Source organism: Mchenga conophoros, linkage group LG23, assembly GCF_057382185.1.
Source record: "Mchenga conophoros isolate Kocher_MC1m ecotype Shallow Benthic linkage group LG23, M_conophoros_male_GT1.1, whole genome shotgun sequence".
Lineage (NCBI taxonomy): Eukaryota > Metazoa > Chordata > Actinopteri > Cichliformes > Cichlidae > Mchenga > Mchenga conophoros.
Genome location: NC_140547.1, coordinates 36,742,188 through 36,770,089, shown reverse-complemented (window position 1 = coordinate 36,770,089; position 27,902 = coordinate 36,742,188). Strand labels below are relative to the sequence as shown.

General features: G+C 44.4%; 1 pseudogene; it reads right to left on the bottom strand.

Moving 5' to 3' along the window:
* Positions 1 to 637: 637 nt before the first annotated feature.
* On the bottom strand, positions 638 to 22,965 carry LOC146547756 (uncharacterized; annotated as a pseudogene).
* Positions 22,966 to 27,902: the final 4,937 nt, after the last annotated feature.

Genomic DNA, 27,902 nt, shown 5'->3' with positions numbered 1-27,902 from the left:
AAATATTTTTTTTATTATCATGCTTCTTTTTTATGATACAACTTAAAAGTAGCAGTGAATAAATCAAATACACACTTATTTTTTTACTCATTAAAAATGTACAAATGAATGTTAATTACATTGACTTTTTAATTTGTTTGGGAATGTATCATATATGTGTGGGTGAATGTAAAGAAACTGTATTTTAAATATACACATGTGTTCAAAATTTAAGCTACCTGATAAGTCCCCATTTTTTTCTTTACCTTTTGAGGACCTTTGTGCTTTTTGTTGTTTATAAGAAAAAAGCTCAGACAGCAACATTGCAAGCACTATGCCAATATCAAGGATTTTGTAAGGGAACAGAACAGAACAGAATAGAATAGAACAGAAATATTCTTCATTGTCCCTCATTGGGAAAATTCAGGTGTTCAAGGAGCAAAGTGACAGGCAGATGGAGCATGCAAATTCACACAAAAGTAAAGAATATAAAATAAAAACAAGAAATAAGAGACTGTACAGCGCAAATTTACAACAAAAGAAAAAAAATACAGTTATTAAGAAATGTATTAAAAAAATGTGTTCAGCTGGCAGCAGTCCACAAAGTCCTGAATCTACTGTCTGCACTCCAAGTTTGCCTTACCTTTGATGAGGCTAACTATGGCAGAGACATCAGAGAACTTTTGTAGATGGCATCCTGGGTAGTTGATGGAGAAATCTGCAGTTTTACACTGCATTGGGACAGGTGGTGGTCCACTCCTGACGGCTCCAGCTTGTCCCTCCGAAGTCTGGGCTGGATGATATTAAAAGCACTGAAGAAATCAAAGATCACAATCCTCACAGTGCTTTCAGGTTTCTCCAGATGGATCAGAGCTTGGTGCAGGACGTAGATGATGGCATCATCATCTACCTGATGCCAACCTGCCTGAATCCAGGCTGGTAAACAGCAGCAGATTTAATGAAGACCTCACCAGGGAGTGGGGATGTTTGACGAACAAGCCTCTTGAGGGTCTTCGTCAGAAGTGAGGTCAGTGCTACCGGCCTGTAGCTGCTATAGTCCTTCGAATGTGTTGGTCTTATGTTGAACATGTATTCCATGATGCTAAACAGTTGGTTTGTGTAGCATTGCAGCAGCCTAAAGCTGATGCCATCCGGACCTGCAGCCTTTCACACCTTGATCTTTTGCAGCTCGTTACTCACCTGAAGTGCTGAGAGATGGGATGATGGTGAAGGAAGAAGGCTTTGGGATGAAGTCTTTTGAAGCAGAGCGGGTGGGTGATTGCTGAGGGCTGAGAGGTTTGAAGTTGTGGGGGAAAAAAAACAGGCACTGGTCAAAGGTAGGGGGGTTTGCAGCAGAGGTGATTAGGCTGCCGAAACAGGCTGCCTGCTGACGCGATGCTGTAATTTGTATATTTGGTTTCAAATTATGTTTTCAGTGGCTTTAACCATGATCTCTCACTTTAACCGATAGACATCCAACAATATGTTTATAATCTTTGGTTCTAAAGCCTTGCGTTTAGCACTACACCCACTGCCATCAGGGTTTTTGAACAAGTTGTCTAACACTATGTATGCATCTTTCTAACCAGGCTTACTAGCCTGTATGCATAGACACTAGCTAGTTAATGCTAAGTGGTGAACAAATACTCGATTTTCACTTGTCAAAACCAATGCACGAGTGGTACAGTTAAATTTGTCCCAGATGGTACTTACATCAAAAATACAGCTGAGAGGGCCAGTTTGGTAACTAACTACCCAATGTGACACCTAGCCTACAGCTAGTAGGCTAAAAAAGATTATAAAGAGTATGACTTTTTTTTTCTTCTTGCAATGCTGCAAAGATAGTTCCAAGAGAGACCTGGAAATAATGAGATTTTTAATCTCAATGATATTTTTACCTGGATAAATAAAGGACTAATAAAAAAATAAAAATAAATTCTGCTCTGAAGTCGGAAATTTTAACATGGGAGTCTATGGGCATTGGCTCACTTTTGGAGCCAGCCTCGAGTGGCCACTAGAAGAACTGAAGTTTCTGGCACTTCTGCACTGGCTTCACTTTTACGCTATGTAGCTGGCAATTGCTTCAAACATTAAGAACTAAAGTAAATCAGTAAAAATTAAAAGTTGCTAATGATTCTGGTTGTATTAGAGGAATTGCTGAAGAATTATGAATGCTTATGAGTAAAAAGCACTGATTGTACAGTTAAAAGCTTAATATATAATCCAGTGCATAGATGCAAGTGTGGCATCTCTCTCTCTCTTTGCCCTTTCTTTCCTGGTTCTTGTCATTTTAAGGTACTTAAATTTAGTTTGATGTCTCAGCTCTAAAATCCTCTGAGCTGTGGCAAATTTCATGTTTATGTAGGACCCTGAGGCATTCCAGTATGACTTACGCCTGAATATCTGAGGTCATCAGACGCAGATGTTAAAACAGATCCAAATACTGTGACTGCTTCTATTCATAGCGATATATCAAGTTTACTACTGCACACCATCAGTGCAAATTCAAGTTTTTATGCACAAGAATACATAAATTCTCCCTTCAACGTTTCTTTCCTCTTTGCTCTTACATATGTGTATATGTTCATTCTGCCCAGTTGGCAAGTTGCCACAAGCCGAAAATGAACTGAGCCACAGATGTAACACATGTGAGAGTCCACATATGACCCTGTCTATGCAGCACCATGAGGAAAAAAAACACTCTAAAAAGAAAAGGTCAGTGAACCTTATCCCTGGTGTGGGTTGTTCCCTCTGTATGGATTCAATAAAGTGGACTTCACAGGCAGAGGAAAACCTCATTCATGCAAATGTAATATGTATGCTGCGTGTTTGCATGTCCCATAAGAGAATGCTGCCGGGTTTGTCTTGGAAACACGGCTCGAGCTCGTTGAGCATGAAGCGAAGACAGGCCTGATAGGACTGACTGCGACACAGCAGACAGAGAGAGAGAGTAATACCCTCAGAGACAGAGAGAGAGTCACAAGTCACACTTGTGCTCGCCGCATTAGAACAAATTTCCTCATGTGATCACACTGCAGAAATATGAGATGGTGGCCCAAAGTGTTTCTAATAATATTATAAGCTAATGATCCATTTCGGAAAAAAAAAAGGGCCTTGCCCGGCCCACTTGGAACATCGAACAGGATCACTGATGGGCTTTCACGGCTTGAGAAGACATGCAGTCAGAGCAGCAAAAGCCATCGTTTCCTTCCTCCACTGAATGATGGTGCAATTAAATGTTTCATAGTGTGCCAACGTCAGTGCTACCACTGCAGTGGCTTCCAGCTATCTTGTTCTTTTTCCTCAAAGAGCTGTCATGCAAAGCACAAAGAGATGAGATGTAAGTCTATTTCCTATTTCTCCCTATTCTGTTTTCTTCTGTTTGCCTAGTTTTAACTTTGTCTAACTTTCTCTCCTTTGTGTCTGCCGTGGAAAAAGCACAATTAAGTCAAACAGAGGAGGAGACTTTAAACCTTGGTCCATGGAATTATCCCAATCTCAGTTTGCCGAAATCTTTCCCCTCTTTGCTTCTTTTTGTCTCGTGCGCTCCATAAGGTGTGGATGTAAGACCAGTCTAGTGAAAACCTGTTGTGAAACAAATGCATTATCAATCAGGATGCTTTTCCCCCCCATCACAACATAATGAATTCAAGAGTGCTGAAAAACACCAGCACTTGAAATAACAGTGCTGAAAAGATCCCAGTTTTTCGCCTTTGTTCCTTTGAAGAATTCTGAGAGAAGAAGGTAAGCAGTCAGAGAGTCTGTGATCAAAAGCGGATAGTTAGATAACGTGGCAAGACAAAAAAAGGAGGTAAAAATACATCTTGAAATGTACAAATTTGTTGGGATAAACAAGACGAATGCAATTACAGAAGACAATGTATGAAAACATCTGGACCTCTACTACAAGTGTGATTAAGCATGTAGTGTTTAACTATAAATTTATGCTCATTATATCTACATGAACATCAATCTTAGGCCTTAAACACTCACTGCTCAAACGCGCCAAAGGGCAAAGCAAGTGCTTGTTGACCTGCGTTAAACATATGCTACATATACTTAAAGACAAGGTGCGTGAAGGGCCATGAGCTTTAACCATGTTGCTATTGTACACATATCGTTAGCTTCATAGCATAATTGCCTAAGTCATTTGACTAAGTCGATGACTTAGGCACTTATGCTATGAAGCTAACGATATGTAAAGTCAAGAGTAACACGCTAGTGCTTTTGGGACTCAAAACGACCAAATATACATACTTACCCTTTGACTGTACATTAAGAAAGCGTTTAATTAGGAGTTATCACAATACTAACATTAACTTGGTTTTAAAAATTGACAGTGCTTCAACATAAGCAAAAGTTGTTTTTTTTAACAGAAAGAAGACAATGTAGATAAAAATATCTTAAAAGGGTTTAGACAGGACACACAGATGGGCAATTAAGAGACTGCTAAGGCTTTGCAGCTGAATGACAACTTGCAGCTGCACAGCTGGATAACTACATTATCACTTCAAGGGAAATCCAAGTTGTTCCCAAATTTAAATGTAAAAAAAAGTGTTTGTGTTTGTTGGTTTCTCTGTTCCACTATTTCCACTATTATGTGACCATAAAGACCAGGGGCTTAGGTGGATTCACTTCCAAAGCTGTTTTATTGAAAACATTTTCTTATGTACTAACCTGCCAAATATAACCATGATTCTATCATTTACATCAACACCATTGTTGCATCCATTTTTTAACTTGCATCATGTTAATAGTCAATGTTGCCAAGGCTCATCGTACCAAGTGGCAAGCAGAGCTAGGCCTAAAAAACAAAACTACGTGTGAAATGCAAAGAAATTAAATGCAGTTCCCTCAACCACCACTTGAGGTTGTCTCCCAAAGTCAGTCAATCCTCAGCCCAAATAAACGTGTTTAAAAGCTGTTACAAATAAATGTTTTTTAACTCAGATTTTACAGTCGTGCTATCACTAACCATGCGATGCTAACTTGTCCAACATGTTGGACGTGATAAAATTAAGTGAATAAGACTCCAGTCACAAAGACCTAGAGATTGCTAGTGGAGTCTTCGATTAACTGACAGCCAATGGTCTCTGGGGAGAAACGAACATTCCCCAACTAGTTGGGGAAAACCTCCATTGGATAGCTTTGGTCACTAGCACATTGCAGCAGTTGCCCATAGTAGCATGGGAGACCCCAAATGACTGGTAAACACTGGGTGTGGGTCTCAATCAGCCAGAGTTTCGGATGAGCTCATTTTGAAACCTGGCCACACCTTATCGTGCGAATTCCTGAGGTCAAATGGCCCAGGATGTGAGTGGGCGTTAAGGCGTCTGGGGAGAGAACTCAAAACTGGATTATAGATGGCAGAGAGTTGGTGTCGTAAACCACCGCCTCTGTTCAAAGATGGTCGCTCACAGTGGACATAGATGGCTTCTTTCACTCCTCTTTCAAACCATCTGTCCTCTCTGTCCAAAATGTGAACATTGGCATCCTCGAAAGAGTGTCCTTTATCCTTAAGATGCAGATGGACTGCTGAGTCTTGTCCTGTGGAGGTGGCTCTTCTGTGTTGTGCCATGCGCTTGTGAAGTGGCTGTTTGGTCTCTCCAATGTAGAGGTCTGAGCATTCCTCGCTTCACTGTACAGCATACACCACATTGTTAAGTTTGTGTTTTGGCGTTTTGTCTTTCGGGTGAACCAGTTTTTGTCTGAGCGTGTTGCTGGGTCTGAAATGCACCGGGATGTCATGCTTGGAGAAAACCCTCCTGAGTTTTTCTGATACACCGGCTACATAGGGGATGACAATGTTGTTGTGTCTGTTCTTCTTATCCTCCCTCGCTGGTGTCTGGTCTTCTTTTCTGTGCCTCTTTGCTGACTTTAAGAACGCCCATTTAGGATAGCCGCACGTTTTGAGTGCTTCCTTTACATGTGTGTGTTCCTTCTTTTTTCCTTCAGGCTTAGAGGGAACATGTTCTGCCCGGTGGTGTAGGGTCCTGATTACTCCAAGTTTGTGTTCCACAGGGTGATGGGAGTCGAACAGGAGGTACTGGTCCGTGTGTGTGGGCTTCCGGTAAACTTCGATGTTGAGTTTGCCATTCTCTTCAATGTGCACGGCGCAGTCCAGGAAAGGCAAACAGTTATCCTTTGTGTCTTCCCTAGTGAACTTGATGTTTTTATCCACAGCGTTAATGTGTGCAGTGAAGGATTCCACTTCTTGTGTCTTGATTTTGACCCAGGTGTCGTCTACATATCTGTACCAGTGGCTGGGTACTCTCTCTTTGAAAGAGCCAAGAGCCTTCCTTTCCACTTCCTCCATGTAAAGGTTGGCTACAATAGGTGACACGGGGGAGCCCATGGCACAGCCATGTTTTTGTCTGTAGAAGCCTTCGTTGTATTTGAAATATGTAGTGGTGAGGCAGAGGTCTAACAGTGTGCAAATCTGATCGGGTGTGAAGTTGGTCCTGTCTTCCAAGGAGCTGTCTTCTTGTAGTCGTTTTCTGACAGTCTCCACGGCCTCCGTGGTGGGTATGCAAGTGAAGAGAGAGACTACATCAAAGGACACCATGGTTTCATCTGGATCCAGGGTACGTTTCTGGACCTTGTCGGTGAAGTCGGTGGAGTTCTTGATGTGGTGTTGGGTGTTCCCCACGAGAGGAGCAAGGATGGTAGCAAGGTGTTTTGCAATGTTATAAGTGGCTGAGTTTATGCTGCTGACTATGGGTCTGAGTGGGACAGCTTCCTTGTGGATTTTAGGAAGTCCATAAATGCAGGGTATGGCATCCCCTGGGTAAAGGCGGTGATATGTAAGGCGGTCAATGATTTTGTCCTTTTCAAATTCTTGAAGGCAAGCTATAACTTACTTTTTGTAGCTGCTTGTGGGGTCTCGCTTTAAGGCTTCGTAGGTATTGTTGTCACTGAGGAGAGTAGTGATCTTTGTATGGTAATCTGTAGTGTTTAGGACCACGGTGCATCTTCCCTTATCAGCTGGTAAAACAGTGATGTCCTTGCTCAGGGAAGCGACGGCCTTCTTTTCCTGTATTAGGAAAAGTGTGACACTAACAGGAAATTGAGACAATTAACTTTCAAACTAAAAGTTATGCCTTTTGAATCATGTTAGCTGCAGTGTGGAGGCACGACTTGTGGTTAACTGCACCATCAACCCATACAAGAAATTTATGCTCCACTTTTGGTAACAATTTTAGCAATTTAGATAGATATCTGCTATTAGTGCTAACTGAAAACAATGATTGATGCAATAGTTTGTCACTGGCAGGGATAGTGTTAAAAAAAATCATGGCACCCTTATGGAGATGACCATGATCTACGCTTAAAGTCTTTAAAACAGAAGTTCAGAATAATGTTGTTTTGTTGACTGATGCTGTGGTGGCTACATCCATCTTTTATATACAGCCTATTACACTCAGTACTTTGGTATGACAGTAACATTCATAAAGCCTGACCTGGTGATGATGCCAAAAGAAAAACTGAAGAAAACATCATTAACAATTTGCCCTCTGGGAAACATGAATTTAATGGTTATCAATCAAGTTGGCTTGTTAGCCTCAAAATCCCAAATGCTGTGTTGCTAATAGAGAATGAGTGAAACATTGGGGTATGGTATTTTTTTGTGTGCCAACATCACTGTCTTGGGTTCCCAAGACTTGGGTAAACCCTGGTTTATATTTGAAAAAATGCGAAAATAATTGAAATCTAATATAGCACCAGAAACACGGTAACTAGATCTGTTAAAACAGCCATAAAACAATCAACAATGTACCAAATAAGCAATGAAAAAACCTGATCCAAACTCCATCCACCAACATGAATCAGATGTGACTCACTGACTACACCCCCCATACGTCTGGAGTTCCCTACTGTCTCAGCGTTAGAGACCCACTTCTACTGAGTGTTTGGGGCTTAAGGCCACCCCCCGGTGAAATCATTAATTCCCTGAAGACTTTTATGTGGATTTCTGAAGCCTCTTATTTGGAATTATAGCCTGTCCTTAATCTTATGGATTTAAGACAAGCAGATTGCTCTCGAAGAAAAGGAAAATACTGCACATTGTAAGGAAAATGCATTTCAGGATGATTCCTTTTATGAAGCCTCTAGAAAACATCGTCCTATTTTAAGTTATTTTGACTCTTTTTTCATGAAAAAGGAAGCAGTGCTCATACATGAAATCTGCTAGACCAACCTATCCCAGCTTTCACCTACCATCTTTGAACTTGAATCACTTTCATCTCTTAACTTAAGGAGTGCAAATTTAGCATGCCTCTCCCATGAACTGCAGGATTTCTTTCTTTCTTTCTTTCTTTCTTTTTTTTGCAAGGTTTTAAATCCATACAAGAACATTTGAGCATCCTTGGCTTTGGGCTGCATGTGTTCCTGCTGTTGTATTCTTGACGCTAGAAGTCAAAACAATTAAGTCACCCTTCACCCATAGGCTTGCGCAATATAGGGGCTGCAAGAGCTGAGAGAGGAGGCAAATTTAAACGCACGCATGCATATTTTCACACACATAAGGCACAAAGGCACATTTTGTAGCCTTTTTGTTTTTTCATGAAGATCTGGAACATATTAAATATTTATTCCTGCTGTGGTTTTAGAATCCATGTTGGGGTTGGTTTAAAACAAACCCTCATTAGCGATTGTTTTAAGCGTATGTATGTATATATACAGTGGGGCAAAAAAGTATTTAGTCAGCCACCGATTGTACAAGTTCCCCCACTTAAAATGATGACAGAGGTCAGTAATTTGCACCAGAGGTACACTTCAACTGTGAGAGACAGAATGTGAAAAAAAAATCCATGAATTCACATGGTAGGATTTGTAAAGAATTTATTCGTAAATTAGGGTGGAAAATAAGTATTTGGTCACCTCAAACAAGGAAAATCTCTGGCTCTCACAGACCTGTAACGTCTTCTGTAAGAAGCTTTTCTGTCCCCCACTCGTTACCTGTATGAATGGCACCTGTTTGAACTCATCATCTGTATAAAAGACACCTGTCCACAGCCTCAAACAGTCAGACTCCAAACTCCGCCATGGCCAAGACCAAAGAGCTTTCGGAGGACACCAGGAAAAGTATTGTAGACGTGCACCAGACTGGGAAGAGTGAATCTACAATAGGCAAGCAGCTTGGTGTGAAAAAATCAACTGTGGGAGCAATCATCAGAAAATGGAAGACATACAAGACCACTGATAATCTCCCTCGATCTGGGGCTCCACGCAAGATCTCATCCCGTGGGGTCAAAATGATCATGAGAACGGTGAGCAAAGATCCCAGAACCACACGGGGGGACCTGGTGAATGACCTGCAGAGAGCTGGGACCAAAGTAACAAAGGTCACCATCAGTAACACACTACAACGGCAGGGAATCAAATCCCGCAGTGCCAGACGTGTTCCGCTGCTGAAGCCAGTGCATGTCCAGGCCCGTCTGAAGTTTGCCACAGAGCACATGGATGATACAGCAGAGGATTGGGAGAATATCATGTGGTCAGATGAAACCAAAGTAGAACTTTTTGGTATAAACTCAACTCGTCGTGTTTGGAGGAAGAAGAATACGGAGTTGCATCCCAAGAACACCATACCTACTGTGAAGCATGGGGGTGGAAACATCATGCTATGGGGCTGTTTTTCTGCCAAGGGGACAGGACGACTGATCCGTGTTAAGGACAGAATGAATGGGGCCATGTATCGTGAGATTTTGAGCCAAAACCTCCTTCCATCAGTGAGAACTTTGAAGATGAAACGAGGCTGGGTCTTCCAACATGACAATGATCCAAAACACACCGCCCGGGCAACAAAGGAGTGGCTCCGTAAGAAGCATTTGAAAGTCCTGGAGTGGCCTAGCCAGTCTCCAGACCTCAACCCCATAGAAAATCTGTGGCGGGAGTTGAAAGTCCGTGTTGCTCGGCGACAGCCCCAAAACATCACTGCTCTCGAGAAGATCTGCATGGAGGAATGGGCCAAAATACCAGCTACTGTGTGTGCAAACCTGGTAAAGACCTATAGTAAACGTTTGACCTCTGTTATTGCCAACAAAGGTTATGTTACAAAGTACTGAGTTGTATTTTTGTTATTGACCAAATACTTATTTTCCACCCTGATTTACGAATAAATTCTTTACAAATCCTACCATGTGGATTCATGGATTTTTTTTTCACATTCTGTCTCTCACAGTTGAAGTGTACCTCTGGTGCAAATTACTGACCTCTGTCATCATTTTAGGTGGGGGAACTTGCACAATCGGTGGCTGACTAAATACTTTTTTGCCCCACTGTATATATATATATATTTTTTTTAAACAGAGCACACTCATGTTCCTTTCTTTTACTACTTCTTTATTTCTCAGGCCTCCAGGGGGTTTCAACATGTAATCAACTACACTGATTGTTGTTCCTACATCTGCAATAAATGTCAGCGTCCTCAGGAGAGCAAAGTAAATAGTGAGATGTTGACATGCCTTTAGACTTTGTTTGACAATTAGAGGAGGATACTAAGGAGGTGGGTAGGCTGGCGCAGTAAATTCTGAGCATCAGACACTTACGTTCATGCATTCTGGTGAGTTTTTGATCCACTGCAATTCATTTTTTTCTTTAGTTTTTATGTAAAGTAACCACAAAAGCACAAGACAGTTGAACATATGATGGACTATAATAATAATGGATTGGATTTATATAGCGCTTTTCAAGGCACCCAAAGCGCTTTACAATGCCACTATTCATTCACTCTCACAAACTGGTGGAGGCAAGCTACGGTTGTAGCCACAGCTGCCCTGGGGCAGACTGACAGAAGCGAGGCTGCCATATCGCGCCATCGGGCCAACCGCCCCTCTGGCTAACACCAGTAGGCGGTAGGGTAAAGTGTCTTGCCCAATGACACAACGACCAGGACAGAGAGCCCAGGGATCGAACCGGCGACCTTCCGGTTACATTTTTCTATTGACTTTTCTACCTTGGCTGAACAGGCGAAATGGGGGGAAGAGGCCCTTAAAAGTGCATTGCTCACTAATCAAAGGAGCTTGCAAAGAAAAGCGTCTGGACTTCTTTAAGTGGCTTGAAGACGTTTCACCTCTCATCCGAGAAGCTTCTTCAGTTCTAAGGTCAAATGGTGGAGAGTCCCAGATATAAACCTAGTGGGAGAAACCCCCCACAGAGGGACAAAAGGACCCCCTGGTGATCCTCTAATCGCCTGAGCCAAGGTGTGAAACTGGGTGTGGGTCCCAATCAGCCAGAGTTTCGGGTGTGTTCATTGTGAAACCTGGCCCCACCTTATCATGCGAATTCCTGAGGGCAGATGGCCCAGGATGTGAGTGGGTGTTAAGGCGTCTGGGAAGGGATCTCAAAACTGGATTATAGATGGCAGAGAGTTGGTGTCGTAAACCCCCGCCTCTGTTCAAAGATGGTCGCTCACAGTGGACATAGATGGCTTCTTTCACTCCTCTTTCAAACCATCTGCCCTCTCTGTCCAAAATGTGAACATTAGCATCCTCGAAAGAGTGTCCTTTATCCTTAAGATGCAGATGGACTGCTGAGTCTTGTCCTGTGGAGGTGGCTCTTCTGTGTTGTGCCATGCGCTTGTGAAGTGGCTGTTTGGTCTCTCCAATGTAGAGGTCTGAGCATTCCTCGCTGCACTGTACAGCATACACCACATTGTTAAGTTTGTGTTTTGGCGTTTTGTCTTTCGGGTGAACCAGTTTTTGTCTGAGCGTGTTGCTGGGTCTGAAATACACTGGGATGTCATGCTTGGAGAAAACTCTCCTGAGTTTCTCTGATACACCGGCTACATAGGGGATGACAATGTTGTTGCGTCTGTCCTTCTTATCCTCCCTCGCTGGTGTCTGGTCTTCTTTTCTGTGCCTCTTTGCTGACTTTAACACTAGGAAGGCCCAGAGCCCAGCCATTTGGCTTTTCTACCTTTAAAACCCGGAGAGCAGCCAAATGGCTGGTAGGCTTTTAGCTAAGCTTTAGCTTCAGGCAAGTGGAAGCTAAATTGGCTAGTCATTCATATGTAAATTGGGTTGTTACCTGGGAATTCTGGAGGGAGGGGAGTGGGGGTGTGTGGATGAGGGGGTGGGGGAGCTGCTAAAAGCGGTGAGCTTCCTTTTGTTTCATCTTGATGCATTCTCAATCATCCAGGGAAACAAATCTCCAAAAGTCACCAACTTGGAGTGTTTCAGTTTGCCATCTTAGGGAGAAATCAACACACATGGGTGTATGTCCTTTGTTGCTGAGATTTATTGATAAAAACAGTACAAAAAATCAACCATTTGTACACATTTTTACAAATAATTATAAAAAGTGAGTGAGTACATTTCGACATTTTCAGCAATCACTCACAATCCTGGCACTGCCATGGTATCTGTAGTCTGCATTTACCACATGTGTATCTGTTGCAGTGAACACATCGCACAGTGGCATGATTGTTCTTGCAATTGTGTTTGACCTGACACATGGCTCTTTTTCCAGGGCTAGGTGTGGAGGGTTGTGTCAAAGGCAACTGTTCTTTTCTTGCCTTCTTCGCAGCTACATGAGAGTGAGCTAACTCCCTTGCAAGCTCCACCAGGAAGTCCACCCGTCTTTCCTTCGTCCCGGAGCATGCTTGATACAGCACATGTGCATTCAGTGCTGCCATGTCAATCATGTTATAAAACACGGCAACTGGCCAGCGCCGTGTTCCTCTGCGGACAGTGTACTCCCGAACCATCTGGTCCATCACATCCACGCCACACTTTGTTTTGTTGTAAAGGGTGACAGTGTTTGGCTTCCTTTTGGTAGTGTTATCAGTCTGAACCACGCCGTGCATGCTGCTAAGAATATAGACTGTCTTCTTCCGTTTGGCCGCATACGCCGTCAGCGTGGCAGCAGATGTTGAAAACACCTAAGAAATAAGATAAATTGTTATTTCCATAGCACTTTTACACACAATGAAACACATAAACATAGAACCAGAAAAGACCTGCAACATACCTGAGTGGTGAATTCATTGCGATCTGTCTGTCTAGTGGATTGAGGAATTTCCCTGCGAATCTTGTTGACTGTGCCGAGGATGGTGGTTTTCCGTCTAAGAAGTTTTTGCGCAAGTGAAAGCGATGTGAAAAAATTGTCCGTGGTAACATTTCTGCCCTTGTCTAGGAATGGTTCCATCAGCCTCATTACTACATTTTCAGAAAGTCTCTCCCCAGTGGGACGACTGGGGTCCTTGCCAAGATATGGGAAGACATTGCAAATGTACTTGGATTTTAGGTCGCAAGCCACCCAAAACTTGATCCCAAACTTGTCCGGCTTACTTGCAATATACTGCAGGAAACTGCACCGAGTCTTTGATGGGAAAAGCTGTTCATCAACGGTGATATGTAGACCAGGGTTGTAGCACGTGATGCAGTTGGTGACAAATGATCCCCACAAACTGGAAATTGCAGCGAACTTATCAGTCTTTGCTCGATCACTGCGGGTGGACTTGTCATCAAAGCGTAGGTGTTGCATGATTTCTTTGAAGCGGTTTCGTGCCATAGTTCCAATTATCTGTGGGTTTCCCAGGTTTGCTGACCAGCAGTCATTTAGAGATGGAACCCTGGTAACCCCCCGCAAGATGACAATTGCAATAAATGCCATTAGTTCAGGGAGGTCCATGAACCAATGAACATGCTCCGTTTGCTGTGCATGTTGAACAGTCCATTCTTGAATGCTACGAAGCATGTCAAGAGTGACAAAACACAGGAAGCTCTGAAGGCGACTCGTGATATTTCTCCTGGCCTTAGCCGTTGGCTCTCCATCTGCAGCGTACGCTTCTATTGGGGTGAAAGGGAGACAGGTCCCCACCTGTTCTTCACGCCACACTGTGCCATCTTTCGCTGTCTCAGTCCCCAAACAAGCTCTCTTTTTAGGTGCAGAAGCAGTCTCCTCATCTGCAGTGTGAACAAATTCAAATTGTGAGCAATGGGAAGGTCCAGTATCTCCTCCTCTGTATCAGAATAATGTCTGAAATATCTTACTTACAAACTACATCCACTTACTTATTTGAAATGAAATAGGAAATAACATGAAATGCAACTAACCGGAAGACTGATCAGACAGCTCTGAGTCCGAATCCGGCTGAACTTGTAGGTCTTCTCCATCCGAGTCACAAGGGTCGACTTCCCTCAGGATCATTTCCAAGGCCTGCTGAGTGGTGAGTCTTCTCTGCATTTTCTTTCCTTGGAGAGGAGGTCCGTACACCACAGAATTCTTCAGGGCAATGAAGGATTAGGCTAAGTGTAGTGAGATTGTATCATATATATAGGGCTTGGCTTCCTGATCAATGCTCCACTACCAAAAGGAAGCCAAGCCCTGCCACCCTTTACAACAAAACAAGGTGTGATCACATTGATGCCACAATGGACGACTGATCAATGCTCCACTACCAAAAGGAAGCCAAGCCCTGCCACCCTTTACAACAAAACAAGGTGTGATCACATTGATGCCACAATGGACGACTGATCAATGCTCCACTACCAAAAGGAAGCCAAGCCCTGCCACCCTTTACAACAAAACAAGGTGTGATCACAGGGCTTGGCTTCCTTTTGGTAGTGGAGCATTGATCAGTCGTCCATTGTGGCATCAATGTGATCACACCTTGTTTTGTTGTAAATGCCACAATGGACGACTGATCAATGCTCCACTACCAAAAGGAAGCCAAGCCCTGTGATCACACCTTGTTTTGTTGTAAAGGGTGGCAGGGCTTGGCTTCCTTTTGGTAGTGGAGCATTGATCAGTCGTCCATTGTGGCATCAATGTGATCACACCTTGTTTTGTTGTAAATGCCACAATGGACGACTGATCAATGCTCCACTACCTTTTTTTTTTTTTTTTTACTTTGATTTTTATTAGGTTATTTTATCATTGTGGACATACAGTAAAGAAAATAACAAACAGACATACATATAAACAAACAGAGTCTGGAGTTTACATATCTTTCTCCATTTATCACATTGCAGAAAAAAAAAGAAAACCTATTATGTTATTTCATTTGTGTCACTTCTGAATGTTTTCCACTTCCTCCATAGTCTGTCGTATTTACCTCCCATCAGTCTAATGTTGAGTGTTATTTTTTCCATCTCTGAGATATCCTCTACAATACTGATCCAATCCCGCTGGGTGGGAGGATCTGGATGTAACCACTTCTTTGTAATTGCTTTTTTTGTTGCGGCCAGAATTATTTTGACTAAATACACGTCCTCTTTTTGTATGTATTCTTTTATGTTTCCTAGATACATCACTTGGCAAGTATTTGGGAATGTATAACTCAAAATATTATCCATATTCATTTTTAAGTCTTCCCAATACTTTTTAATTTTAATGCATTTCCAGAATACATGAGAATGATCCGCTTCCATTTCTCCACACAATCTCCAACAATTTTGTAAACTTGAGGTCAGTTTGCTTTTTATTTTGGGTGTAATGAAAAAACGTGTCAAATTTTTCCAACAAAATTCCCTCCACAACGGCGAATTAGTTGTACTGTGTTGCAATTCACACATATTGAGCCATTCTTTCTCTGTTATTTTTATGGTCAGTTCAACTTCCCATTTCTTTTTAATATAGAGTGTTGAATCTTGTCTATTTTCTTCTAATGACCTATAGAAGGTGGAAATAGTTTTAAATTGTTTATGTTCATAGCAATCTTTTACTTTTCCGACAACCCCCAGTGGTTTCCCAAGCCAGTCAGATTTTATTTGTTTTGCGTAGTAGTCCCTAACTTGCAAATATCTAAAGAAATCTCTATTTTCCAATTTGTATTTGTTTTTTAGTTGTTGGAAACTCATTAGTCCTCCGTTTTTCATAAGGGTACAAACTGCTGTAATCCCTTTTAGTTCCCACTGTTTGAATGTTTGGTCCAATTGTCCTGCCTTGAAATTTTTATCATGTCTAAACCATCTGAGTATAAATAATTGTTCTTTTAACTGACATTTTTCTATTACTGTGTGCCATATGTCTAATGTAAATTTCACAATTTGATTCATTCCACTTTTATTCTTTGTCATTAAATGTTTGTCAGAGATAAAAATCTGAATGTTGTTTCCCTCGATTTCTTTCTCAATTTCCTTCCATCTTGCCTCATATTCTGGTCTACACCAACCAGCAAGTGGTCTGAGTTGGGCTGCATAGAAGTATTCCCTTAGGTTCGGCAAGGCCATCCCTCCCTTGCGCTTCGGGAGTTGCAGTGTTGTTAGTCTTATTCTGGGCTTCTTCCCACCCCAAATAAACCTTGATATCAACACACATGGGTGTATGTCCTTTGTTGCTGAGATTTATTGATAAAAACAGTACAAAAAATCAACCATTTGTACACATTTTTACAAATAATTATAAAAAGTGAGTGAGTACATTTCAACATTTTCAGCAATCACTCACAATCCTGGCACTGCCATGGTATCTGTAGTCTGCATTTACCTTGGCTTGGCTTCCTGATCAATTGTCCACTACCAAAAGGAAGCCAAGCCCTGTGATCACACCTTGTTTTGTTGTAAAGGGTGGCAGGGCTTGGCTTCCTTTTGGTAGTGGAGCATTGATCAGTCGTCCATTGTGGCATTTACAACAAAACAAGGTGTGATCACATTGATGCCACAATGGACGACTGATCAATGCTCCACTACCAAAAGGAAGCCAAGCCCTGTGATCACACCTTGTTTTGTTGTAAAGGGTGGCAGGGCTTGGCTTCCTTTTGGTAGTGGAGCATTGATCAGTCGTCCATTGTGGCATTTACAACAAAACAAGGTGTGATCACATTGATGCCACAATGGACGACTGATCAATGCTCCACTACCAAAAGGAAGCCAAGCCCTGTGATCACACCTTGTTTTGTTGTAAAGGGTGGCAGGGCTTGGCTTCCTTTTGGTAGTGGAGCATTGATCAGTCGTCCATTGTGGCATTTACAACAAAACAAGGTGTGATCACATTGATGCCACAATGGACGACTGATCAATGCTCCACTACCAAAAGGAAGCCAAGCCCTGCCACCCTTTACAACAAAACAAGGTGTGATCACAGGGCTTGGCTTCCTTTTGGTAGTGGAGCATTGATCAGTCGTCCATTGTGGCATTTACAACAAAACAAGGTGTGATCACATTGATGCCACAATGGACGACTGATCAATGCTCCACTACCAAAAGGAAGCCAAGCCCTGCCACCCTTTACAACAAAACAAGGTGTGATCACAGGGCTTGGCTTCCTTTTGGTAGTGGAGCATTGATCAGTCGTCCATTGTGGCATCAATGTGATCACACCTTGTTTTGTTGTAAATGCCACAATGGACGACTGATCAATGCTCCACTACCAAAAGGAAGCCAAGCCCTGCCACCCTTTACAACAAAACAAGGTGTGATCACAGGGCTTGGCTTCCTTTTGGTAGTGGACAATTGATCAGGAAGCCAAGCCAAGGTAAATGCAGACTACAGATACCATGGCAGTGCCAGGATTGTGAGTGATTGCTGAAAATGTTGAAATGTACTCACTCACTTTTTATAATTATTTGTAAAAATGTGTACAAATGGTTGATTTTTTGTACTGTTTTTATCAATAAATCTCAGCAACAAAGGACATACACCCATGTGTGTTGATATCAAGGTTTATTTGGGGTGGGAAGAAGCCCAGAATAAGACTAACAACACTGCAACTCCCGAAGCGCAAGGGAGGGATGGCCTTGCCGAACCTAAGGGAATACTTCTATGCAGCCCAACTCAGACCACTTGCTGGTTGGTGTAGACCAGAATATGAGGCAAGATGGAAGGAAATTGAGAAAGAAATCGAGGGAAACAACATTCAGATTTTTATCTCTGACAAACATTTAATGACAAAGAATAAAAGTGGAATGAATCAAATTGTGAAATTTACATTAGACATATGGCACACAGTAATAGAAAAATGTCAGTTAAAAGAACAATTATTTATACTCAGATGGTTTAGACATGATAAAAATTTCAAGGCAGGACAATTGGACCAAACATTCAAACAGTGGGAACTAAAAGGGATTACAGCAGTTTGTACCCTTATGAAAAACGGAGGACTAATGAGTTTCCAACAACTAAAAAACAAATACAAATTGGAAAATAGAGATTTCTTTAGATATTTGCAAGTTAGGGACTACTACGCAAAACAAATAAAATCTGACTGGCTTGGGAAACCACTGGGGGTTGTCGGAAAAGTAAAAGATTGCTATGAACATAAACAATTTAAAACTATTTCCACCTTCTATAGGTCATTAGAAGAAAATAGACAAGATTCAACACTCTATATTAAAAAGAAATGGGAAGTTGAACTGACCATAAAAATAACAGAGAAAGAATGGCTCAATATGTGTGAATTGCAACACAGTACAACTAATTCGCCGTTGTGGAGGGAATTTTGTTGGAAAAATTTGACACGTTTTTTCATTACACCCAAAATAAAAAGCAAACTGACCTCAAGTTTACAAAATTGTTGGAGATTGTGTGGAGAAATGGAAGCGGATCATTCTCATGTATTCTGGAAATGCATTAAAATTAAAAAGTATTGGGAAGACTTAAAAATGAATATGGATAATATTTTGAGTTATACATTCCCAAATACTTGCCAAGTGATGTATCTAGGAAACATAAAAGAATACATACAAAAAGAGGACGTGTATTTAGTCAAAATAATTCTGGCCGCAACAAAAAAAGCAATTACAAAGAAGTGGTTACATCCAGATCCTCCCACCCAGCGGGATTGGATCAGTATTGTAGAGGATATCTCAGAGATGGAAAAAATAACACTCAACATTAGACTGATGGGAGGTAAATACGACAGACTATGGAGGAAGTGGAAAACATTCAGAAGTGACACAAATGAAATAACATAATAGGTTTTCTTTTTTTTTCTGCAATGTGATAAATGGAGAAAGATATGTAAACTCCAGACTCTGTTTGTTTATATGTATGTCTGTTTGTTATTTTCTTTACTGTATGTCCACAATGATAAAATAACCTAATAAAAATCAAAGTAAAAAAAAAAAAAAAAAGGTAGTGGAGCATTGATCAGTCGTCCATTGTGGCATTTACAACAAAACAAGGTGTGATCACATTGATGCCACAATGGACGACTGATCAATGCTCCACTACCAAAAGGAAGCCAAGCCCTGCCACCCTTTACAACAAAACAAGGTGTGATCACAGGGCTTGGCTTCCTTTTGGTAGTGGAGCATTGATCAGTCGTCCATTGTGGCATTTACAACAAAACAAGGTGTGATCACATTGATGCCACAATGGACGACTGATCAATGCTCCACTACCAAAAGGAAGCCAAGCCCTGTGATCACACCTTGTTTTGTTGTAAAGGGTGGCAGGGCTTGGCTTCCTTTTGGTAGTGGAGCATTGATCAGTCGTCCATTGTGGCATCAATGTGATCACACCTTGTTTTGTTGTAAAGGGTGGCAGGGCTTGGCTTCCTTTTGGTAGTGGAGCATTGATCAGTCGTCCATTGTGGCATCAATGTGATCACACCTTGTTTTGTTGTAAAGGGTGGCAGGGCTTGGCTTCCTTTTGGTAGTGGAGCATTGATCAGGAAGCCAAGCCCTATATATATGATACAATCTCACTACACTTAGCCTAATCCTTCATTGCCCTGAAGAATTCTGTGGTGTACGGACCTCCTCTCCAAGGAAAGAAAATGCAGAGAAGACTCACCACTCAGCAGGCCTTGGAAATGATCCTGAGGGAAGTCGACCCTTGTGACTCGGATGGAGAAGACCTACAAGTTCAGCCGGATTCGGACTCAGAGCTGTCTGATCAGTCTTCCGGTTAGTTGCATTTCATGTTATTTCCTATTTCATTTCAAATAAGTAAGTGGATGTAGTTTGTAAGTAAGATATTTCAGACATTATTCTGATACAGAGGAGGAGATACTGGACCTTCCCATTGCTCACAATTTGAATTTGTTCACACTGCAGATGAGGAGACTGCTTCTGCACCTAAAAAGAGAGCTTGTTTGGGGACTGAGACAGCGAAAGATGGCACAGTGTGGCGTGAAGAACAGGTGGGGACCTGTCTCCCTTTCACCCCAATAGAAGCGTACGCTGCAGATGGAGAGCCAACGGCTAAGGCCAGGAGAAATATCACGAGTCGCCTTCAGAGCTTCCTGTGTTTTGTCACTCTTGACATGCTTCGTAGCATTCAAGAATGGACTGTTCAACATGCACAGCAAACGGAGCATGTTCATTGGTTCATGGACCTCCCTGAACTAATGGCATTTATTGCAATTGTCATCTTGCGGGGGGTTACCAGGGTTCCATCTCTAAATGACTGCTGGTCAGCAAACCTGGGAAACCCACAGATAATTGGAACTATGGCACGAAACCGCTTCAAAGAAATCATGCAACACCTACGCTTTGATGACAAGTCCACCCGCAGTGATCGAGCAAAGACTGATAAGTTCGCTGCAATTTCCAGTTTGTGGGGATCATTTGTCACCAACTGCATCACGTGCTACAACCCTGGTCTACATATCACCGTTGATGAACAGCTTTTCCCATCAAAGACTCGGTGCAGTTTCCTGCAGTATATTGCAAGTAAGCCGGACAAGTTTGGGATCAAGTTTTGGGTGGCTTGCGACCTAAAATCCAAGTACATTTGCAATGTCTTCCCATATCTTGGCAAGGACCCCAGTCGTCCCACTGGGGAGAGACTTTCTGAAAATGTAGTAATGAGGCTGATGGAACCATTCCTAGACAAGGGCAGAAATGTTACCACGGACAATTTTTTCACATCGCTTTCACTTGCGCAAAAACTTCTTAGACGGAAAACCACCATCCTCGGCACAGTCAACAAGATTCGCAGGGAAATTCCTCAATCCACTAGACAGACAGATCGCAATGAATTCACCACTCAGGTATGTTGCAGGTCTTTTCTGGTTCTATGTTTATGTGTTTCATTGTGTGTAAAAGTGCTATGGAAATAACAATTTATCTTATTTCTTAGGTGTTTTCAACATCTGCTGCCACGCTGACGGCGTATGCGGCCAAACGGAAGAAGACAGTCTATATTCTTAGCAGCATGCACGGCGTGGTTCAGACTGATAACACTACCAAAAGGAAGCCAAACACTGTCACCCTTTACAACAAAACAAAGTGTGGCGTGGATGTGATGGACCAGATGGTTCGGGAGTACACTGTCCGCAGAGGAACACGGCGCTGGCCAGTTGCCGTGTTTTATAACATGATTGACATGGCAGCACTGAATGCACATGTGCTGTATCAAGCATGCTCCGGGACGAAGGAAAGACGGGTGGACTTCCTGGTGGAGCTTGCAAGGGAGTTAGCTCACTCTCATGTAGCTGCGAAGAAGGCAAGAAAAGAACAGTTGCCTTTGACACAACCCTCCACACCTAGCCCTGGAAAAAGAGCCATGTGTCAGGTCAAACACAATTGCAAGAACAATCATGCCACTGTGCGATGTGTTCACTGCAACAGATACACATGTGGTAAATGCAGACTACAGATACCATGGCAGTGCCAGGATTGTGAGTGATTGCTGAAAATGTCGAAATGTACTCACTCACTTTTTATAATTATTTGTAAAAATGTGTACAAATGGTTGATTTTTTGTACTGTTTTTATCAATAAATCTCAGCAACAAAGGACATACACCCATGTGTGTTGATTTCTCCCTAAGATGGCAAACTGAAACACTCCAAGTTGGTGACTTTTGGAGATTTGTTTCCCTGGATGATTGAGAATGCATCAAGATGAAACAAAAGGAAGCTCACCGCTTTTAGCAGCTCCCCCACCCCCTCATCCACACACCCCCACTCCCCTCCCTCCAGAATTCCCAGGTAACAACCCAATTTACATATGAATGACTAGCCAATTTAGCTTCCACTTGCCTGAAGCTAAAGCTTAGCTAAAAGCCTACCAGCCATTTGGCTGCTCTCCGGGTTTTAAAGGTAGAAAGGTAGAAGCCTGGGCCTTCCTAGTGTTAAGAACGCCCATTTAGGATAGCCGCACGTTTTGAGTGCTTCCTTTACATGTGTGTGTTCCTTCTTTTTTCCTTCAGGCTTAGAGGGAACATGTTCTGCCCAGTGGTGTAGGGTCCTAATTACTCCAAGTTTGTGTTCCAAAGGGTGATGGGAGTCAAAGAGGAGGTACTGGTCCGTGTGTGTGGGCTTCCGGTAAACTTCGATGTTGAGTTTGCCGTTCTCTTCAATGTGCACAGCGCAGTCCAGGAAAGGCAAACAGTTGTCCTTTGTGTCTTCCCTAGTGAACTTGATGTTTTTATCCACAGCGTTAATGTGCGCAGTGAAGGATTCCACTTCATGTGTCTTGATTTTGACCCAGGTGTCGTCTACATATCTGTACCAGTGGCTGGGTACTCTCTCTTTGAAAGAGCCAAGAGCCTTCCTTTCCACTTCCTCCATGTAAAGGTTGGCTACAATAGGTGACACGGGGGAGCCCATGGCACAGCCATGTTTTTGTCTGTAAAAGCCTTCGTTGTACTTGAAATATGTAGTGGTGAGGCAGAGGTCTAACAGTGTGCAGATCTGATCAGGTGTGAAGTTGGTCCTGTCCTCCAAGGAGCTGTCTTCTTGTAGTCCGACAAGGTCCAAAAACTTACCCTGGATCCAGATGAAACCATGGTGTCCTTTGATGTAGTCTCTCTCTTCACTTGCATACCCACCACGGAGGCCATGGAGACTGTCAGAAAACGACTACAAGAAGACAGCTCCTTGGAAGACTTGGAAGATTGGGACCCACACCCAGTTACACACCTTGGCTCAGGCGATTAGAGGATCATCAGGGGGTCCTTTTGTCCCTCTGTGGGGGGTTTCTCCCACTAGGTTTATATCTGGGACTCTCCACCATTTGACCTTAGAACTGAAGAAGCTTCTCGGATGAGAGGTGAAACATCTTCAAGCAACTTAAAGAAGTCCAGACGCTTTTCTTTGCAAGCTCCTTTGACTACGATGACCTGGATGACTGAGAACCTTCACAGACATTGCTCACTAATATTAAAGAGGAAATAAGGAACGAACTGATGCTCTGTGAACTGCCTTCCTCCCTAGATGCGCTTTTGGCTTTGTGTATGTGGGTGGACGATCAGGTGAGCGCACATCGGAGCGCGCGCGTTCGGGGCATGCCCCGCTGGATTTTTGTGGGACCTCTACTGCTGCCCATGGGTCGTGTGACGCCGACACCGGGGATGGGGATGAACCCATGCAGCTTGGGCGCTCACGGCTGTCGCCCGCGGAGCGCCAGCGCCGCCTTGCCTCCAGTGAGTGCGTTTATTGCAGCCGTAAAGGCCACTCTGTCTCCTCCTGCCCGACGCTGGCAAAAGGGCGCGCTCACCAGTGATCGTGAGGGTGCTGGTGGGCGATCTGTCGAGTGAAAGCCCTCTCCCCAGACTTCTTTTGCCGGCTACACTGTGTGTTCGGACTGTTTCTCATTCTCTCTCCGTTCTCATTGACTCTGGGACTGAGCAGAACTTTATTGACACCTCACTCGCCGCCAAACTGAACATCGCCTTGGAGCCTCTGTCACGCCCTCTCCGCGTTCACGCACTATCGGGTCAGCGCCTGCCTGACATCACTCATGTTTCTGAATTCCTTTCATTATCTCTTTCGGGCAATCACACAGAAAGGATTTGTTTTTTTTCGTTTAAGGCTCCTCTCACTCCGCTGGTTCTGGGTCACCCCTGGCTTGTTCTCCACAACCCGCATATCGACTGGGAGAAGGGTGCCGTGCTGGGTTGGAGTGTGGCCTGCCACATGAACTGCCTCCGAGCTGCGGCTTCCCCCGTTCCGCTCCCGCCCACGGCCTCGCCGTCGGACGCCCCGGACCTCTCGATGGTTCCGCGGGTTTATCATGATCTGCGGGATGTTTTTTGTAAGGATCGTGCGCGGTCCCTTCCCCCGCACCGCCCGTATGATTGTGCCGTCGATCTTCTTCCTGGAGCTCTGCTGCCATCTAGCCGCCTGTACAGCCTCTCCCGGCCTGAGAGGGATGCTATGGAGAAAGTGCGGGCTGTGGTGGAATGGCCTACTCCTCCTGATCGCCGCCAAGTGCAACGTTTTTTGGGATTCGCCAACTTTTACAGACGGTTCATTCGCGATTTCAGCAGGATCGCTCTCCCTTTTACTAAACTCACCTCTCCCAAAGTTCCCTTCCAGTGAGATTCTGCCGCTCAGCGAGCCTTCGCCCTGCTCAAGGACAGGTTCACCACTGCTCCCATACTCCGGCAACCGGACCTTACACGGCAGTTCGTTGTGGAGGTGGACGCGTCGGACTCCAGGGTTGGGGCAGTTCTGTCTCAACAGACGGACGGTAAGCTGCACCCGTGTGCCTTTTATTCTCGCCGTCTCTCTCCAGCAGAGAGTAACTATGACATCGGGGACCGGGAGCTTCTGGCCGTCAAGCTGGCCCTGGAGGAGTGGAGACATTGGTTGGAGGGAGCAGCACAACCATTCATCGTCTGGACGGATCACAAGAATCTGGAGTACCTGCGCTCGGCTAGACGTCTCAATTCCCGGCAAGCCAGGTGGGTGCTGTTTTTCACTCGTTTTGACTTCATTATCACCTACAGGCCAGGAACACGGAACGTAAAGCCAGATGCCCTGTCCAGGCAATTCTCTATCACTGAGGAGGACTCGGACCCCGAGCCTGTCCTCCCGGCCGCCTGCGTAATTGGAGCCATCTCCTGGGAGATCGAGAGGCTCATCCAAGAGGCGCAAGAGACCGAACCAGATCCTGGCACTGGCCCATCTGGTCGCCTCTTCGTTCCTTCAGCCGTCCGCTCTCAGGTTGTCCAGTGGGCTCACACCGCCCGCTTTTCATGCCATCCTGGGGTCCTCCGCACCTGCTCGTTCCTCCGACGCTACTTCTGGTGGCCCGCTATGGCTAGGGACGCCAAGGAGTACATAGCAGCCTGTTCGACCTGCGCCCGGAATAAGCTTTCGAACCGCCTTCCACCGGGTCTTCTGCAGCCTCTCCCTACACCAGCTCGACCGTGGTCCCATGTTTCTTTAGACTTTGTCACGGGCCTGCCGCCCTCCACTGGTAACACCGCCATACTTACCGTTATCGATCGTTTCTCCAAAGCTGCACACTTCGTCGCCCTCCCGAAGCTCCCCTCTGCCTTGGAGACGGCCCGGCTCCTCACCTCCCATGTGTTCCGTCTTCACGGGATCCCAGAGGACATCGTCTCGGATAGAGGGCCACAGTTCACGTCCCGTGTTTGGAGGGAGTTCTGCTCCGCACTGGGGGCCAAGGTCAGTCTGTCTTCCGGTTTCCATCCACAGAGTAACGGGCAATCGGAGCGGGCCAACCAGGAGCTGGAAGCTGCCCTCCGCTGTGTCGCTTCGCACAACCAATCGACCTGGAGTGAACAGCTTCCATGGATCGAATACGCCCACAACAGTAGCATGTCCTCTGCCACGGGCAAGTCTCCCTTCGAAGCGTCCCTGGGCTATCAACCGCCATTGCTCCCGGCCATCGAAGGTGAGCACTCCGTTCCTTGAGTGCAGGCTCACCTCCGCGGGTGCCATCGTGCCTGGCGGGCGACTTGGGCTGCCCTACTCCGTACTAAGGAGCGGAACAAGACCCTCGCTGACCGTCGCGGGACACCGGCCCCCGAGTACACCATCGGTCAACAGGTATGGCTGGCTACCTGTTTTGTGCCGTTACGGACTGAGTCGAAGAAGCTGTCCCCTCAGTTTATTGGCCCTTTTCCCGTTGAAGCCATTGTAAACCCTGTGTCTGTCCGCCTCAAGCTGCCGCGCAACATGCGTATTCACAATGTCTTCCATGTGTCTCAGGTCAAGCCGGTGCTCTCCAGCCCGTTGTGCCCTCCAGCCCGTTGTGCCCTCCCTCCAGGGCCCCACCGCCCCCCCGGCTCGTGGATGGTCAGCTGGTCTACAATATCACCCGCATCATGGACTCCCGGTGCCGGGGTCGGGGTTTTCAGTACCTGGTTGACTGGGAGGGCTACGGGATAGAGGAACGGTCCTGGGTGCCTCGAGCTGCTGTCCTGGATAGGGCCATGCTCCGGGACTTCCACCGCGGGCATCCAGGTAAGCCTGGTGGGTCGCCGGGAGGCTCCCATTGAGGGGGGGAGCCTCCCGGTCTGGTCTCCGTGCCTGCCTAGTCGGCCCCACAAGGCTACATTTGCTGTTTCTGTTCTCTCCCTCTCTGCCTGGGCGGAGCTCACTGTGGGCTCCCGCCCTTGGCCCACACACACACACCTGACAACAATCACCTGTCATCACCGGGAGCACTATTTGAGGCTGGAACACAGATCCTCTCGTCGCTGGATGATTGTACTACTGACGTTAGTGTTCTCACAGCTCCTGTGGACTTGTGCTTCATAATTCGTAATTCGTGATTTGTGATTAGTTGGTGACTTTCCTTCTCTTCTGCCTCAGATCTTCCCCCCCAGACCTGCGACCTCCCTGCCGTGTGAACGTGTGTGAGTGTGAGCAAAGAAGACGTGAGCGAGTGTGAGAGAGCTACCCTGTGATTTCCCCGGAGTTTTGGATCCCTTCACTGTACATATATTGCACTGGCACTGTAAATAAACTACACCTTGGAGACACCTAACCGCTCTGCGTTTGAGTCCCTGTAACCAGATCGTGACAAATGATGCTCATCGTGCAGAACACTTTGGTCTACATATAGTAGGGCATTCATTTTTACATAAGTCACAATTTATTTTTGTGCCTTTTTTTTAAAGATCATGTTGAAAAATATCTGTATATTTAAAAGGCACTGCACATATCTGTGGTGATCCTAAGGAAAGGTTGCTTCACTTTAGTAAAAGTGATGACAATTTAATGTAATAAAAGCGATTTTAGGAAACTTGTGAGTCAAACTGCCTCGTCCTTTTTCCTACTGGTTCCACCTTGGCTATCACCAGTAAAAAATACAGAGGTCGCTACTTTGACTCACCCATTAGTCTCTGATGTATTGTTTTGAAGCCAAAAGCGAAGCACTTCCACTATCGCCATCTTGGTTAAAAAGATCAAGTCAAGTGATTGGCCAATGACCAAGCAGTTTTAAACCACAGACCATCATTTTGAAACATGATGTGACCTAGACTGAAGAAATATACCTGCAATGTGTAACTGAACCCATAAACTCAGCAGGAAAGTGTTTACAGAGGTGAAGACAGAAAGCCATTTTCCCAGACTTCCATAGGACCTGTAGGCTTTTTGCAACCACAGCTATCGCCATCTGTGGCCTTAAGATAAAATGCAGCTTTAAGGCACTTCCAAACTGGCTTCATTTATAATCCAGAAGCTATGCCCATGTTTTATACTATCAACTTGCTGACATGCCGACTACACTATAGGAGAAAGAGGAGGCTGTGCTGCTGTTGCTAACAGAGATCACGGCATTGTGCTTGTGAGGCTGGGACAGTTAAGTTTACCACAAAAGTTCCAACAGTTGTTCCAAGTAATTTCTCTGTGTCTTTCATGTTTTGTACCAGAAGAGAAAAGCATGTGTTTTTATATAGGGGAAGGGAACTTGTCCCCTGCTTCCCCCCTGAAATCACCACCTATGGATATTGAAGCCACATATATATGTACACACACACTCACACATTCACACATAATCAGAAACATGAGTGAGGTCTGTGGTTTTTAGTTTATGTTGCTGTTGCTCAGCTGAAACTCAGATTCACATGCTTAGTGTAGACCTTTGTATCACACAATGCTCATATTAAACCACTCGCACATGCACAAACACACACACAAAAACAGACATACACACACGTGCATACAAGTCTCAGCTTGTTTTGGAATCATTGCTATGACTTGACGCTACATGGCTCAGTACACATGGTTGCATATGGCACGAATGCAGGATTGTGTTGGTGTGTCTGTCTGTCTCTATATAAATGTGTATGTGTGTTTGTGTGTAGGCCTCCCTCTGCCCCCCC